The sequence below is a fragment of the Carassius auratus genome, chromosome 29, assembly GCF_003368295.1.
Source record: "Carassius auratus strain Wakin chromosome 29, ASM336829v1, whole genome shotgun sequence".
Lineage (NCBI taxonomy): Eukaryota > Metazoa > Chordata > Actinopteri > Cypriniformes > Cyprinidae > Carassius > Carassius auratus.
In genome coordinates, this window is record NC_039271.1 from 1541191 (window position 1) to 1557917 (window position 16727).

The window sequence follows — 16727 nt, forward strand, 5'->3', positions numbered from 1 at the left end:
ATGCAGGCTTTGTGTCATTATGGGTTACCACAAGTATTCAAAGAAATGTTTCAAGAATTCTACCGAAGGCTGATCTTACCTCATAATACAGATTTACTTCCAAAAATGCTGTAATATTAAACCACATACTGATACTTTATGATGCTGTCAATTTAGATATAGTATAATATATACTATAAAATATACTGTTAGCACAATAATACAGTGCTATTAAAGGAACATACCATTACATATATCATCAAAAGTAATGTGTCATACAGGTACTTGTAACAATATCTCACTGTTGGAGGAAAAAAGCTGGTTTGCTGGTCTCTGACTGGTTGTAAAAGAGGTTTCAACAAAAGACTGCCAAACAATCTTGGGTTTGTTTAGATGCGTTTTGTTTGTTTGTGTTAAAAAAAAAATTCCCAGCAGAGTAGGCTACTGTCTTCTAGAAACTTTCACTGTAGCTTTGGAAATAAAGAATTTAAACTGTTTTTTTTTTTTACCATAAAGTTATATTATTCCATTAAACTTTTTTTTCTACTGGTAACATATTTTACTGTAGCGTTTCTTACAGATAACATTTCTAAGGTTAAAGGAAGCTGAAAGGCTTTATTTGGAGTTTGCAGTGATTTCCTCGCCAGCGAGTGACACGTTGACTCAAACATTAAAAAACTGCGGTCAAGCCAGCCGCACTTTGAAAATACACGGTCAAGCCAGCCGCACTTTTTTTTCCTTTGCGCGTGTAATCATGCACTTACGGTACGGGTGCTGAGAGCAGTCAAAATGCATGTAAAGGAGCTGTCGTACACACGTTTCCTTTATACTTTCGCTTATTTTAACTCATTATTGTATAAACGTTTGTGTTGTACATTAATCATTTTAAATCGTTTATTAGAGATTATAAATTACAATATTAATGATTTTCATTCTTTGTTTTTTTCATGTATGTATATATACACACACACACACACACACATATCTATATATATATATATCTATATATCTATCTATATATATATATATATATATATATATATATATATATATATATATATATGTGTGTGTGTGTGTGTGTGTGTATGTGTGTATATATATATATATATATATATGTATATACAGTATTGTTCAAAATAATAGCAGTACAATGTGACTAACCAGAATAATCAAGGTTTTTCGTATATTTTTTTATTGCTACGTGGCAAACAAGTTACCAGTAGGTTCAGTAGATTCTCAGAAAACAAATGAGACCCAGCATTCATGATATGCACGCTCTTAAGGCTGTGCAATTGGGCAATTAGTTGAATTAGTTGAAAGGGGTGTGTTCAAAAAAATAGCAGTGTGGCATTCAATCACTGAGGTCATCAATTTTGTGAAGAAACAGGTGTGAATCAGGTGGCCCCTATTTAAGGATGAAGCCAACACTTGTTGAACATGCATTTGAAAGCTGAGGAAAATGGGTCGTTCAAGACATTGTTCAGAAGAACAGCGTACTTTGATTAAAAAGTTGATTAGAGAGGGGAAAACCTATAAAGAGGTGCAAAAAATGATAGGCTGTTCAGCTAAAATGATCTCCAATGCCTTAAAATGGAGAGCAAAACCAGAGAGACGTGGAAGAAAACGGAAGACAACCATCAAAATGGATAGAAGAATAACCAGAATGGCAAAGGCTCAGCCAATGATCACCTCCAGGATGATCAAAGACAGTCTGGAGTTACCTGTAAGTACTGTGACAGTTAGAAGACGTCTGTGTGAAGCTAATCTATTTTCAAGAATCCCCCGCAAAGTCCCTCTGTTAAAAAAAAGGCATGTGCAGAAGAGGTTACAATTTGCCAAAGAACACATCAACTGGCCTAAAGAGAAATGGAGGAACATTTTGTGGACTGATGAGAGTAAAATTGTTCTTTTTGGGTCCAAGGGCCACAGGCAGTTTGTGAGACGACCCCCAAACTCTGAATTCAAGCCACAGTACACAGTGAAGACAGTGAAGCATGGAGGTGCAAGCATCATGATATGGGCATGTTTCTCCTACTATGGTGTTGGGCCTATTTATCGCATACCAGGGATCATGGATCAGTTTGCATATGTTAAAATACTTGAAGAGGTCATGTTGCCCTATGCTGAAGAGGACATGCCCTTGAAATGGTTGTTTCAACAAGACAATGACCCAAAACACACTAGTAAACGGGCAAAGTCTTGGTTCCAAACCAACAAAATTAATGTTATGGAGTGGCCAGCCCAATCTCCAGACCTTAATCCAATTGAGAACTTGTGGGGTGATATCAAAAATGCTGTTTCTGAAGCAAAACCAAGAAATGTGAATGAATTGTGGAATGTTGTTAAAGAATCATGGAGTGGAATAACAGCTGAGAGGTGCCACAAGTTGGTTGAGTCCATGCCACACAGATGTCAAGCAGTTTTAAAAAACTGTGGTCATACAACTAAATATTAGTTTAGTGATTCACAGGATTGCTAAATCCCAGAAAAAAAAAATGTTTGTACAAAATAGTTTTGAGTTTGCACAGTCAAAGGTAGACACTGCTATTTTTTTGAACACACCCCTTTCAACTAATTGCCCAATTGCACAGCCTTAAGAGCGTGCATATCATGAATGCTGGGTCTTGTTTGTTTTCTGACAATCTACTGAACCTACTGGTAACTTGTTTGCCACGTAGCAATAAAAAATATACTAAAAACCTTGATTATTCTGGTTAGTCACATTGTACTGCTATTATTTTGAACAATACTGTATATACACACACACACACACACATCTATATATATATATATATATATATATATATATATATATATATATATATATATATATATATATATATATATATATATATATATATATATATTAATGCATTCTACCAATTGCACTGTCCAAGTTCCCTACACAAAGAAGTGTTCCTTTATATGTTAGCTCATTCTTTCATATCATATGCATTCAGAATGACCCTGACTATCACTGTATTCATTTTCAAAGCATTTTAATGTACAGTTGTGGAGAAAGCTAAAAGCAAAATCACCCCAAATAAAAAATGCATCCGAGAAATTGCAGTGTGTCCCATTTTTCAACATTCATAAAAAAGGTTGCTTTATAGGTTAGCTCATTCTTTCAAATCATATGTATTCAGAGTGATCCTGACTATCACTGTATTAATATTCAAGGCATTTTACTGTATAGTTTTGGAGAAAACTAAAAGCAAATTCCCGCAAAACATCAATCTCCATTGTTGCACTTAAACTTTTTCCCATTTTCCAAAATTCATAAAAGGTGTTCCTTTATAGGTTAGCTCATTCTTTCAAGTCATATGTATTCAAAGTGACCCCTACTTTCACTGTATTAATATTCAAGGCATTTTACTGTATAGTTTTGGAGAAAACTAAAAGCAAATTCACCCAAAACATCAAACTTCATTGTTGCACTTAAACTTTTTCCCATTTTCCAAAATTCATATAAAGTGTTCCTTTATAGGTTAGCTCATTCTTTTAATGTATATGTATTCAGAGTGACCCAGACTACCACTGTATTAATTATCAAGGCATTTTACTGTATAGTTTTGGAGAAAACTAAAAGCAAATTCACCCAAAACAACAAAATCCATTGTTGCACTTACACTTTTTCCCATTTTCCAAAATTCATAAAAGGTGTTCCTTTATAGGTTAGCTCATTCTTTTAATGTATATGTATTCAGAGTGACCCAGACTACCACTGTATTAATTATCAAGGCATTTTACTGTATAGTTTTGGAGAAAACTAAAAGCAAATTCCCGCAATACATCAATCTCAATTGTTGCACTTAAACTTTTTCCCATTTTCAAAAATTCATATAAAGTGTTCCTTTATAGGTTAGCTCATTCTTTTAATGTATATGTATTCAGAGTGACCCAGACTACCACTGTAATAATTATCAAGGCATTTTACTGTATAGTTTTGGAGAAAACTAAAAGCAAATTCACCCAAAACATCAAAATCCATTGTTGCACTTACACTTTTTCCCATTTTCCAAAATTCATGAAAGGTGTTCCTTTATAGGTTAGTTCATTCTTTCAAGTCATATGTATTCAGAGTGAACCCTACTATCACTAGGGGTGTGACGGTTAGTATATAACCGTGAGACCGGCGGTTATAGTTGAACACCGTCATTAGAACTCTATAACCGCCAAAACCGTGTCACTAAAATATTTTTTACAAACATTTTTTATCAAAAATTATTTTCATTTTTTAGATAGGATCATCAGATGCGCAATATATCGGGAGACATGGTTTTTACCACTTAATGAAGTTTTGTAAATCGTCAGACATGATATTTACCACTTCATTAAATTTTGCTTTGTAGAAAACCTTTCTTAAAAACGAATTTCGTTTTGAACAAATTTTATCTTAATTTTAATAGATGTTTCATCAACCAATTGTATGTATTTTAATAAATAAAAAGCAAATATAGCAGACAATGATAACCGTGACATGGAAGCACCAGCGCGCCGCGTTCACTTGCACTGCACTGTGAACTAGAGCGCATCTCATTGTAAATGAAACTCAGCGTAGGCCTATGCCTCATACTCTAGCATTAAATATTTTTGCTGCATCCTTTCCAGAACAGACAATGGCTTTTTTTTTTTTTTTTTTTGCGGCTCGCATCAGCAAAGCATAGACCGCAAAACAATCAGCGGATGGCGGGCGGGTGCGGCTTTGAAATTTGCTCAAAAAACTTTGGCGCGGATGATGAGTTTTGTGACATATCTCCTTAATAAACGGAGGACTGAAATCTCTGCCCCTTTACCGATCAGAGCGCGCGCTGAAACGGAGTTAACCCGCTATCTCCAAGATCAACCAACTGACACTACGGCAGATCCACTAGCATGGTGGCGAGACAATATGAAACAAAATGAAACACGCTATCCGCCCCCCCCCCCCCCCCCGACGGCTATGTTATGAACCGTCACATTTGACTCACGTCATAACCGTCATCACCAATTCTGAAACCGGCACACCCCTAACTATCACTGTATTAATATTCAAGGCATTTTACTGTATAGTTTTGGAGAAAACTAAAAGCAAATTCACCCAAAACATCAAACTTCATTGTTGCACTTAACTTTTTCCCATTTTCCAAAATTCATATAAAGTGTTCCTTTATAGGTTAGCTCATTTTTTTAATGTATATGTATTCAGAGTGACCCAGACTACCACTGTATTAATTATCAAGGCATTTTACTGTATAGTTTTGGAGAAAACTAAAAGCAAATTCACCCAAAACATCAAAATCCATTGTTGCACTTACACTTTTTCCCATTTTCCAAAATTCATAAAAGGTGTTCCTTTATAGGTTAGCTCATTCTTTTAATGTATATGTATTCAGAGTGACCCCTACTATCACTGTATTAATATTCAAGGCATTTTACTGTATAGTTTTGGAGAAAACTAAAAGCAAATTCCCGCAATACATCAATCTCCATTGTTGCACTTAAACTTTTTCCCATTTTCCAAAATTCATATAAAGTGTTCCTCTATAGGTTAGCTCATTCTTTTAATGTATATGTATTCAGAGTGACCCAGACCACCACTGTAATAATTATCAAGGCATTTTACTGTATAGTTTTGGAGAAAACTAAAAGCAAATTCACCCAAAACATAAAAATCCATTGTTGCACTTAGACTTTTTCCCATTTTCCAAAATTAATAAAAGGTGTTCCTTTATAGGTTAGCTCATTCTTTCAAGTCATATGTATTCAAAGTGACCCCTACTTTCACTGTATTAATATTCAAGGCATTTTACTGTATAGTTTTGGAGAAAACTAAAAGCAAATTCCCGCAAAACATCAGTCTCCATTGTTGCACTTAAACTTTTTCCCATTTTCAAAAGTTCATATAAAGTGTTCCTTTATAGGTTAGCTCATTCTTTCAAGTCATATGTATTCAGAGTGACCCCTACTATCACTGTATTAATATTCTATTCATTTTACTGTATAGTTTTGGAGAAAACTAAAAGCAAATTCCCGCAATACATCAATCTCCACTGTTGCACTTAAACTTTTTCCCATTTTCAAAAATTCATATAAAGTGTTCCTTTATAGATTAGCTCATTCTTTTAATGTATATGTATTCAGAGTGACCCAGACTACCACTGTATTAATTATCAAGGCATTTTACTGTATAGTTTTGGAGAAAACTAAAAGCAAATTCACTCAAAACATCAAAATCCATTGTTGCACTTACACTTTTTCCCATTTTCCAAAATTCATGAAAGGTGTTCCTTTATAGGTTAGCTCATTCTTTCAAGTCATATGTATTCAGAGTGAACCCTACTATCACTGTATTAATATTCAAGGCATTTTACTGTATAGTTTTGGAGAAAACTAAAAGCAAATTCACCCAAAACATCAAAATCCATTGTTGCACTTAACACTTTTTCCCATTTTCCAAAATTCATAAAAGGTGTTCCTTTATAGGTTAGCTCATTCTTTCAAGTCATATGTATTCAGAGTGACCCCTACTATCACTGTATTAATATTCAAGGCATTTTACTGTATAGTTTTGGAGAAAACTAAAAGCAAATTCACCCAAAACATCAAAATCCATTGTTGCACTTAACACTTTTTATTGTTAGCTCATTCTTTCAAGTCATATGTATTCAGAGTGACCCCTACTTTCACCCTTTTAAAAAGGGTTGCTTTATAGGTTAGCTCATTCTTTTAGGGTTGTTTTATTCTTTCAAATCATATGTATTCAGAGTAACCCATACTATCACTGGATTCATTTTCAAAGCAGAAGCAGAGTCCCGGAGAAGACCTAGGACACGCTGGAGGGACTATGTCTCCCGGCTGACCTGGAAGAAGTGGCTTGGGAGAGGGAAGTCTGGGCGTCTCTGCTTAGACTGTTGCCCCCGCGACCCGGCCCCGGATAAGTGGAAGATGATGGATGGATGGATGGATTTAGAATCAGAATCAGAATCAGAATCAGAAAGAGCTTTATTGCCAAGTATGTTTGCGCATACAAGGAATTTGTTTTAGTGACATAAGCTTCCAGTACACAGAGACACCAACACACAGACAAAAAAATAAAAAAAATAAATAAAAAAAAATAAAAAAAAATTGTAGCCAAATAAATAAGTGTATAAACAATTGTGCTATAAATGATAATGGGATAGGATTGAAAAAGATGCAGGGATGTACTAGGATGGAGGGGTAACAAATAAATATAAGGATGTTGCAATTTTGTTTGCATAAGCATAAGTGGGGAACATTTAACTGTTCATGAGGTAGATTGCCTGGGGGAAGAAACTGTTTTTGTGCCTTGCTGTTCTGGTATTTGCGGCTCTGAGACGCCGGCCAGATGGCAAAAGTTCAAAAATGGGGTGACTTGGATGTGAGGGATCCAGAGTGATTTTATGAGCCCTTTTCCTCACTCTGGATGTATAAAGTTCTTGAAGGGTGGGCAGGGGAGCACCAATAATCCTTTCAGCAGTCCGAACAGTTCTCTGGAGTCTTCTGATGTCCGATTTTGTTGCTGAGCCAAACCAGACAGTTATAGAAGTACACAGTACAGACTCAATGACGGCTGAGTAGAACTGTTTCAGCAGCTCCTGTGGCAAGTTAAACTTCCTCAGCTGGCGAAGGAAATACAACCTTTGTTGGGCCTTTTTTACAATGGAGTCAATGTGATTGTCCCACTTCAGGTCCTGAGAGATGGTGGTTCCCAGGAATCTGAATGACTCCACTGCAGTCACAGTGCTGTTCATGATGGTGAGTGGGGAAAGTGCAGGTGGGTTTCTCCTAAAGTCCACGATCATCTCGACTGTTTTGAGCGTGTTCAGCTCCAGGTTGTTAAGACTGCACCAGACAGCCAGCTGCTCAACCTCTTGTCTGTAAGCAGACTCATCACCGTCCTGGATGAGGCCGATGACTGTAGTGTCATCTGCAAACTTCAGGAGCTTGACAGAGGGGTCTTTAGAGGTGCAGTCGTTGGTGTAAAGGGAGAAGAGCAGAGGGGAGAGAACACATCCCTGAGGGGCGCCAGTGTTGGTGGAGCAGCTGCTTGATGTGAATTTCCCCAGTCTCACTAACTGTTGCCTGTCTGTCAGAAAGCTGGTGATCCACTGACAGATAGAGCTAGGAACAGAGAGCTGGGTCAGTTTGGTCTGGAGGGTTGTTGGGATGATGGTGTTGAAAGCCGAACTAAAGTCCACAAACAGGACCCTCACATAAGTCCCTGTTTTGTCCAGATGTTGCAGGATGAAGTGCAATCCTATGTTGATTGCATCATCCACGGACCTGTTTGCTCGGTAAGCAAACTGCAGGGGGTCCAGTAAGGGTCCAGTGATGTCCTTCAGATAACCCAGAACCAGTTTTTCAAACGACTTCATGACGACAGATGTCAGAGCCACAGGTCTGTAGTCGTTAAGTCCTGTTATCTTGGGTTTCTTTGGGATGGGGATGATGGTGGAGCGTTTGAAGCAGGAAGGTACTTCACACAACTCCAGGGATCTGTTGAAGATCTGTGAAAAGATGGGGGCCAGCTGGTCAGCACAGATTTTCAGACAGGCTGGTGTAACACCATCTGGGCCTGGTGCTTTTCTTCTTTTGTTCTTCTTGAAGACCTGGCGCACATCATCTTCACAGATTTGAAGAGCAGTAGGTGTGGAACGGGGGATTGCAGGAGGTGTTAATGGTTGTGCAGGGAGATGGTCAGAATGGGTGTTGGGGGTTTCAAATCTGCAATAAAACTCATTCAGGACGTTAGCAAGCCGTTGATTAGCCTCAGTGCAAGGGGATGGTGTCTTGTAGTTTGTGATGGCCCTCAGTCCTCTCCAAACTGAAGTTGAGTCGTTGGAAGAAAACTGGTCTTCCAACTTTTTAACGTAGGTCTTTTTAGCCGCTCTGATCTCTTTGTTCAGTGTGTTCCTGGCCTGATTGTACAAGACCCTGTCCCCTTTTCTGTAGGCATCCTCTTTGGCCTGACGAAGATGTCTGAGTTTTACTGTAAACCATGGCTTATCGTTGTTGAATGTTAAATAAGTCCTGGTAGGAATGCAAACATCCTCACAGAAACTAATATAGGATGTTACAGTCTCTGTGAGTTCGTCCAGATCGGTGGTAGCAGCTTCAAAAACACTCCAATCAGTGAGGTCAAAACAAGATTGTAAATCCTGCTCCGTTTCGCTGGTCCATCTCTTCACAGTCCTTACTACAGGTTTAGCAGATTTAAGTTTCTGTTTGTAGGATGGTATAAGATGAATCAGACAGTGATCAGAATTTCCCAAAGCAGCTCGTGGAACAGAGTGATATGCATCCTTTATTGTGGTGTAGCAGTGATCCAATATATTACTGTCTCTGGTGGGACATGTAACATGCTGTCTGTATTTTGGCAGTTCACGGGAAAGATTGGCTTTATTAAAGTCCCCGAGAATGATTAAAACAGAGTCCGGGTGTTGTTGTTCTGTCTCTGTGATCTGATCAGCGAGTTTCTGTAAAGCTGAGCTCACGTGCGCTTGCGGATGGATGTAAACACTAACCAGAATGAACGAATGAAACTCCCGCGGCGAATAGAACGGCTTGCAGTTGACAAACTGCATTTCTAGATCAGGACAGCACATCTTCTTTAACACAGTTACATCTCTACACCATCGCTCATTGATGTAAAAGCATGTCCCGCCGCCGCGCGATTTCCGAGTAGACTCTGATTCGCGATCCGCTCTGAACAGCTGAAAGCCCGGCAGATGGAGCGTGCTGTCCGGTATGGCGTCATTCAGCCAGGTTTCCGTGAAACACAGAGCAGCAGAGTGAGAGAAATCCTTATTTGTCCGAGAGAGCAAAAGGAGTTCGTCTGTTTTGTTAGGTAGAGAGCGGAGATTTGCCAGATGGATGCTAGGCAACGGCGTTCGAAATCCGCGCTTCCTGAGTCTGACGAGCGTTCCCGCTCTCTTCACCCGTCTGCGCGTCCTGAAGCGTTTGATCAGCGCCGCCGCTCCTCCGATAACAACGTTCAGTAAAACGTCTGAATAATTTAAATCTGGTAAAAGATCTTGTGGTGTGTTCTGCCGAATGTTCAGCAGTTCATCCCTGGTGAAACTGATAGTGTTTGTTAAACAAAAAACAGGAAAAACGAACAAAAACAGTACAAACACTGGAGAGCCAAGCACTGAAGCAGCCATGCGCGGCGCCATCGAGTACCTTTAACGACTTACATTTAGTCATTTTGTAGACGCTTTTATCCAAAGCGACTCACAATTTCGGGATACATAAAGTGATTCTTCTTAGAGGCAAACAAACACAGGAAGTGCTTGTAATACCAAGTTTTAGACATTGTTCAAATAAGTAAAAGCTAGAAAAAGAAGGAATAAATAGAGTTGTTGTTTTTTTTTTCCAATGAAGCCAAGTAGTTTTGAAAGAGATGAGCTTTCAGCTGTCGCTTGAAAATTGTCAGGGATTCAGCATTCCTGATAGGGGTGGGATGATCATATTTTTTTTATTTTGACTGTATGGTTTTGAATAAGATTAATGGAAAAATCACTTAAAAAAAAGTTCATTCTACCAGTTGCACCATTACCCATTTTCAAACACCCATAAAAATATTTTCTTTGTAACTTCGCTCGTTCTTTCAATTGATTATTGTTCATGGTGATCCTGACTATTACTGTGGTAATTTTCAAATATTTTGTAGTGTAAAGTTTTGGAGAAAATTTATGCCAAATTCAACCCAAGTATCTATGTGCACCTTTGCACTATTACATCAAGTCTCATTTTCAAACGCTCATAAAATTCTTTCCTTTATAGGTTTGCTCATTCTTTCATTAATTCATGTTTACAATGACCCTGACTATTACTGTATTCATTTTCATGTCATTTTACTTTACAGTTTTGAGAAAACACAATCTCACTTCAAAAATGTTTTTATAGAGTGTATTGTTGCACTCATATCCCATTTTCCAACATATAAAGTTTCAGATTTTGAAGGAATTATTATGCAATTGTACCATGCTTATTACCACATTAAACTGACTCTTATTTCATAAATAGTATTGGTCAAAATTGCTAGGAAATACCCTCCTGATACACTCAACCTCTTCTTACATTTTAATTATTAGTGTCACATTTAATTAAGTTCAAATCTTAATTTTAACCATAGAAAATGATTAGGTTAATTACCTCTGAGAAGTCCTTATTTGTGTCCATGGTTTATAATTAGGGCTCAAGCCCAAAGGGCGAGAGGCCTATTGTTTTCCTTAGGATTATTTTTTATTATTAGGGCTCAAGCCCAAAGGGCGAGAGGCCTATTGTTTTCCTTAGGATTATTTTTTATTATTATTATTATTATTATTATTTTATTTTTTTTTTTTTCCAACGTCTCGGGGGCTTTTGGGGCCCTTAACATGCTTAAAAAGTCTTGAAAATTAGCACACACATTGGAACCTGCGGCCATTAGGGCCGGGCAGAGACTGATACACGGGCGTGGCACAGGGGCTCTACAGCGCCCCCTGGAATATGGAGGGCCATATATCATACATACTTGCACATAGACATACGAAACTCGGTACACATATAGAACTCATCAATACAAACAACTTTCGTATTGCATATCATAGGCTCCGCCCAACAGGAAGTTGGCTATTTGGGGTTTATTATTCATATTTGTCGTCAAAGTTGTGGGGGCTTTTGGGGTCCTTAACATACTCAAAAACTCTTGAAAATTTGCGCACACTTTGGAATCTGTGGCCTGAAGGAGCCTGCAGAGGCTGAGACCTGGGCGTGGCACAGGGGCTCTACGGCGCCCCCTGGATCACAGTTATAAATGTTGATGTATAGCTCACACATACTTGCACGTATTAATATGAAACTCAGTACACATATAGATCTCATCGTGCCGAACAACTTTCGTATTGCATATCATAGGCTCCGCCCAACAGGAAGTCAGCTATTTAGAGTTATGTAAAAAGCGCATGCTCTGGAATTTGAAATACTTGTCATAGGTTTTTTACTCGATTGCCGCCAAACTCGGTCAACATGATCTCAAGACATTGGGGATGAAAAATTGCCAGGGGATTTTTGATATCTCAAACGGTTTGCTCGTGGCGAGGCTTTGAAATTATGGCGAGAAATGAGAAACAGGAAGTGTCTAATACCATCCACATACATTTCCTAATTTTAATCAAACTTCATCAGATTATTCATTGTATGATGTCGATCGCATATATGTGACTATTAGGAGTCAAAGTTATAGCGCCACCAAGTGGCAGCAGGAAGTGTGTCATTTTCAAAATGCTTTGAATTCAGCATCTTATTTTTACTCGATTTGCTTCAAACTTCATCAGAATAATGTTAAAACACAGCCGATATAAATCTGCTGGGGGGATATTGATATCTAAAAATATTGTTGCCGTGGCAACATGTCAAACTGGAATACTTCTCAGGTGATTTTGAGGCATATAACATCCTTAGAATTTCATCAAACTCAGAACACATATCAGTATTAGTGACAGCTAGACACTGGCAAAATTTCATAAGAGGGCGTGGAAGAGGCACTCTATAGCGCCACCTTTTGTCAAAAGTGGGGGGGTTAGTTTTAGCTACAGACACCAAACTCAGTACAAAAATTGTTCTTATCAAGACGGACAACTTTCTAATTCACAGTCATCAGCTACGACCAACAGGAAGTCGGCTATTTTGATTTGAATGTGGATTGTTTTTTACATTTAGCTGTGAATTAATGCATACTGCTCAGAGGAGAGTAACACTATACACACCAAACTTGGTGTACATGTTGAAAAAACATTGAGGAACTTAAATTGTGAATGGGTTTTGGATAGCTTGGATGGTTTTGTCGTGGGGATTTTTTAAAATGACAATAAAGATGGAATTATTAATTTTCCTGCATTTTTAAATTCCAAACACTTCAAAACCTTTTTTCATAAAGAAAAAAAGTTATTCTGAGTAAATATGCATAGTTTCATGACTTTACAACACTGTATGGATAACAGAAAATTAAAAAACTGTCAGACATCTCATATCACTCTGTCCCTCTGTTTGAGTGTGTGTGCTTAGACTTCCATTGTCTGAGAGAAATAGCGCCCCTACAGGTGCAGTTACCGGAATAAAAAAGGGAGGAGACTGTCTTTTGGTTTCGATTTTAAATCGGTTAAAATACAAATAAATACTTGGATTTAATTCACACTGACAAGCTAAACCAACATATATGATTATTACCATGTCAGGGCTCATTAATAATTGATGTGTGGTCAGTGATACGTGAGAAACACGAGAGATGAATCACCGCTCTGAGCAGGAGCGTGTGGAATGATGAGCTCAGAAAAAAACGAGTTTATTCTTGTTTTATAGCTATTAAAAATAAAGTATTGCAGCGATATCACACAATTCACCAATTAGAGCACACCAAGAGCTAAATTAAGATGTTTTTGAACTGTTTGTGTGAAAATGAAATATTCGCGGCTGCCTATATGAAATCACTGCCTCCGATCAGCGCGCACAGTGTCACAAGTTCAAAACAAACGAATTTATTCTTGTTTAAGAGCTTTTCAAAATAAATTATTGCCATAAATGCACACAATACATCCATTATAACACTACACGAGCTAAATGCAGGTGTTTGTGACCCGTTTAAGTGCGCAAGACTATTTGAAAGCGCGACTGGCAGAATAACATTTCTCTCTCGAGCTGCAGGATTCTGTCTTTCGTCGTAAGAACGAACACATCACGGACAAGATTATTTCAAAATACATAATAGCTTGGCTAATATAAACGAAAACAGCCACGTGAACATAAACTGTTGAGAAATAAATCTGAAGTGGATCTACTGGATTTGAATATTAAGTGACCGCATATACCAGCTGCTCCTTCAATTTTAATCTATATAAAAATTAAACTCATTCATCTTGGCTGCTTTTTTAATGTGTGTACGTATTTATTTATTATTTTGCTCTAACAAGACTTAATCTATATTTAATTAAATCAATTACATTTGATTTTACATTTGATTTGTCCATTTCTGCATATAAACGCCTAAAAACCTAAAACATGCTCTATTATACTATTGTTAGCAATTTCTTTATCGTCCAATTTATCTGGTGTACACACTTTATTTTCATAATAAACTCGTTTGTTAGATTATACACAGTTATAGTGGTCTATAATAAATATTGACAGGTTTTATTCAAGCTGTTTAGAATGATTGCCATAGGCTAATTTTTAAAAATGTAAATCCCAAAAAAAAAAAAAAAAAATGTAAATAAATAAAAAACATTGGAAAAGAATAACTTGTACTTTTTTATACATTTTGTATAGTTTCATAGTTTCTGCATTATAGTTATAAAAACAAACAAATTTAGCCACTCACATAGAAATCTTAGGCCTTATCCTTTTCTGACAGTTTTAGGGATTTTTAAAAATCCTAAAAAACCTTATTTGTGCTGCAAATAATAATTTCAAACTAATTTGATACTGACCTCTGACATCCTGTGACATGATATTTATTTGAATTTACATAACCTCATGGATGTAACAGTAAATCTGTTCAGCTCACAGATCAAGACTAAGCTGTAATGTAAGCAGAACTTTCACAAATGCTTTTAGGTCAATAAAATCATTACAAAACACTTACAAATCATTTAAGGGATTTGATAACACTGTAAAATAATGTCTAATTTGTTAACATTAGCAAATGCATTGATAACACTTTATAATAACTGCACTCATTAGTAAATAGTCAGTTCATGCTTTATAAAGCCTTGTCCCAATATTAATAGTCATTAGTAAGCAGTTTATAAATACAGCTATAAATAGTTAATTTATTAAAAAGGAGAGTAAAGGGTCAGTTATCTTCCTATGAAAAATAAAAAAATAAAAATAAACAAACAACAACACTGATTGATACAGAACTCAGAAATGTTATTGTGGATTTATGATAAACTCAGCCTGTAAATGAATTAATTCTCCTCCAAGAAGACACAAGTAGTTCACACCAAACTTTTTTAACATGAAGCCATATACTGAAGATGTTAAATTGCGAATGGGTTTAGGATACCTTAAATGGTGTGGCCATAGCGATTTATTAAAGTAACATAAAAAAATACCATAGTTATTTTACTATATCTTTAAAATTTTTAATTCCAACTCTTCATAATTTTTTATATACCTAGAAGTCATCATTTGAAGGAAGCACAGTAAGTTTCATAGCTTTATCATTTTCAAGAGCCAGCATAAAATTAAAACTATCATAACATATAAATCAAGCTGGCAATTCTTAGTACCAATAATGGCCACCAGATGGAGCTATAGGATCACTTTTAAATAATTATTGTAGAAACAAGTATGATTTAAATCATTTATAGAAATCTTTCAAAGAAAAATAATATGAATTTTATGTATTTTACTGATAAAATGACCCTCACTTAATTAGAACAACATGCTGAAGTATTGTGAACTGTATATTAAGAATAATTCTTTATAGGCTTTATGGACAGATAAGTTTTGAGTGACTCTTGAAGGATCAGCACCACATCCTCTTTTACCACTGTTTAAAGAATGTATCTTACAGAACAGGTGCGGATGAATTTTGAATAGCTTGAATGGTTTTGTCGTGGTGATTTTTTGAAATAACAGTAAAAAAGTAACCAGTAAATGTCTTTTATTTTTTTAAGTGCAGCTTCTAAACACTTCAAAAAAATGTACACATAGAAGACAAGTCATTCTGAGGAAATATGCATAGTTTCATGACTATACAACACTATATGGATGATAGAAAATTAAAAAACTATCATACATCTGATGTCACTCTGTCCCTCTGTCACTGTGGGTAATGTGTGTGTGTGTGTGTGTGTGTGTGTATGTGTGTGTGTGTGTTAAGTGAATTAGGTGTGAAACTATCAGGGAGCATTTAGTCTCCAGCGCCAACATTTTACAGAACTGCCACTTTCCTGGAGTCTCAGAATTACTCGGTGTCAGGTTCTGAGAGACTTAAGATTCCAAAAAATGATTTAATTAGAATACCATGAAGTATTGTGAAATACTATATATTAAGACTTTATATATAGGCTTTATGAACAGATTAGAGTGACTCATGAAGGACCAGCACCACCTCCTCTTGTCCGATGGTTTGAGGAATATATCTTCCAGAATCCGGGATTAAGATTTAGGAGCTCATTTTTATTCCACCTCCTTTCCTGAAAGTCTGTCTTGCAGAATTGACTAAAAATTAATCTTCACATTAATTCCTAATTATTTTGCAATTATTTTTGTCAGTTCTTCTTGACCTGTTTTTTTTTTCTTCTTCTTTTCTGACCTCATGACCCAGTCAGCATTTTTGTACAATGGTCAAGTCTTAACTTCTCCATTTCTGTATTGCATTTGTGTTTGATATTTCTCATGGGTATTTCATAATTTTCGACTTTGAGTTAAAACAGTTTGAGTTAAAACTCTTTTTTAGCGCATTTCATCTGTAAAAGAAAACAGCCTAATAATTCTGCACATGAATATAAGGAGTTTTTCTCTTACAGCTTTCCTGGACTATTGTATAGCACTCATAAATGATTAAATAAAAAATAATGGTAGTTATTAAGATTGATATGGTTTGGAATTGGTAAATGTGCTTGGAAAAAAATCACAATAAAACAATGTTTTAATGTTTAAGTTTGGAATATTAACTGACATAAATTAATGCTATATAAATATTGTTCATGTTAACATAATGTTTATAAATGAAATCTTATTGTAAAGTGTTTACT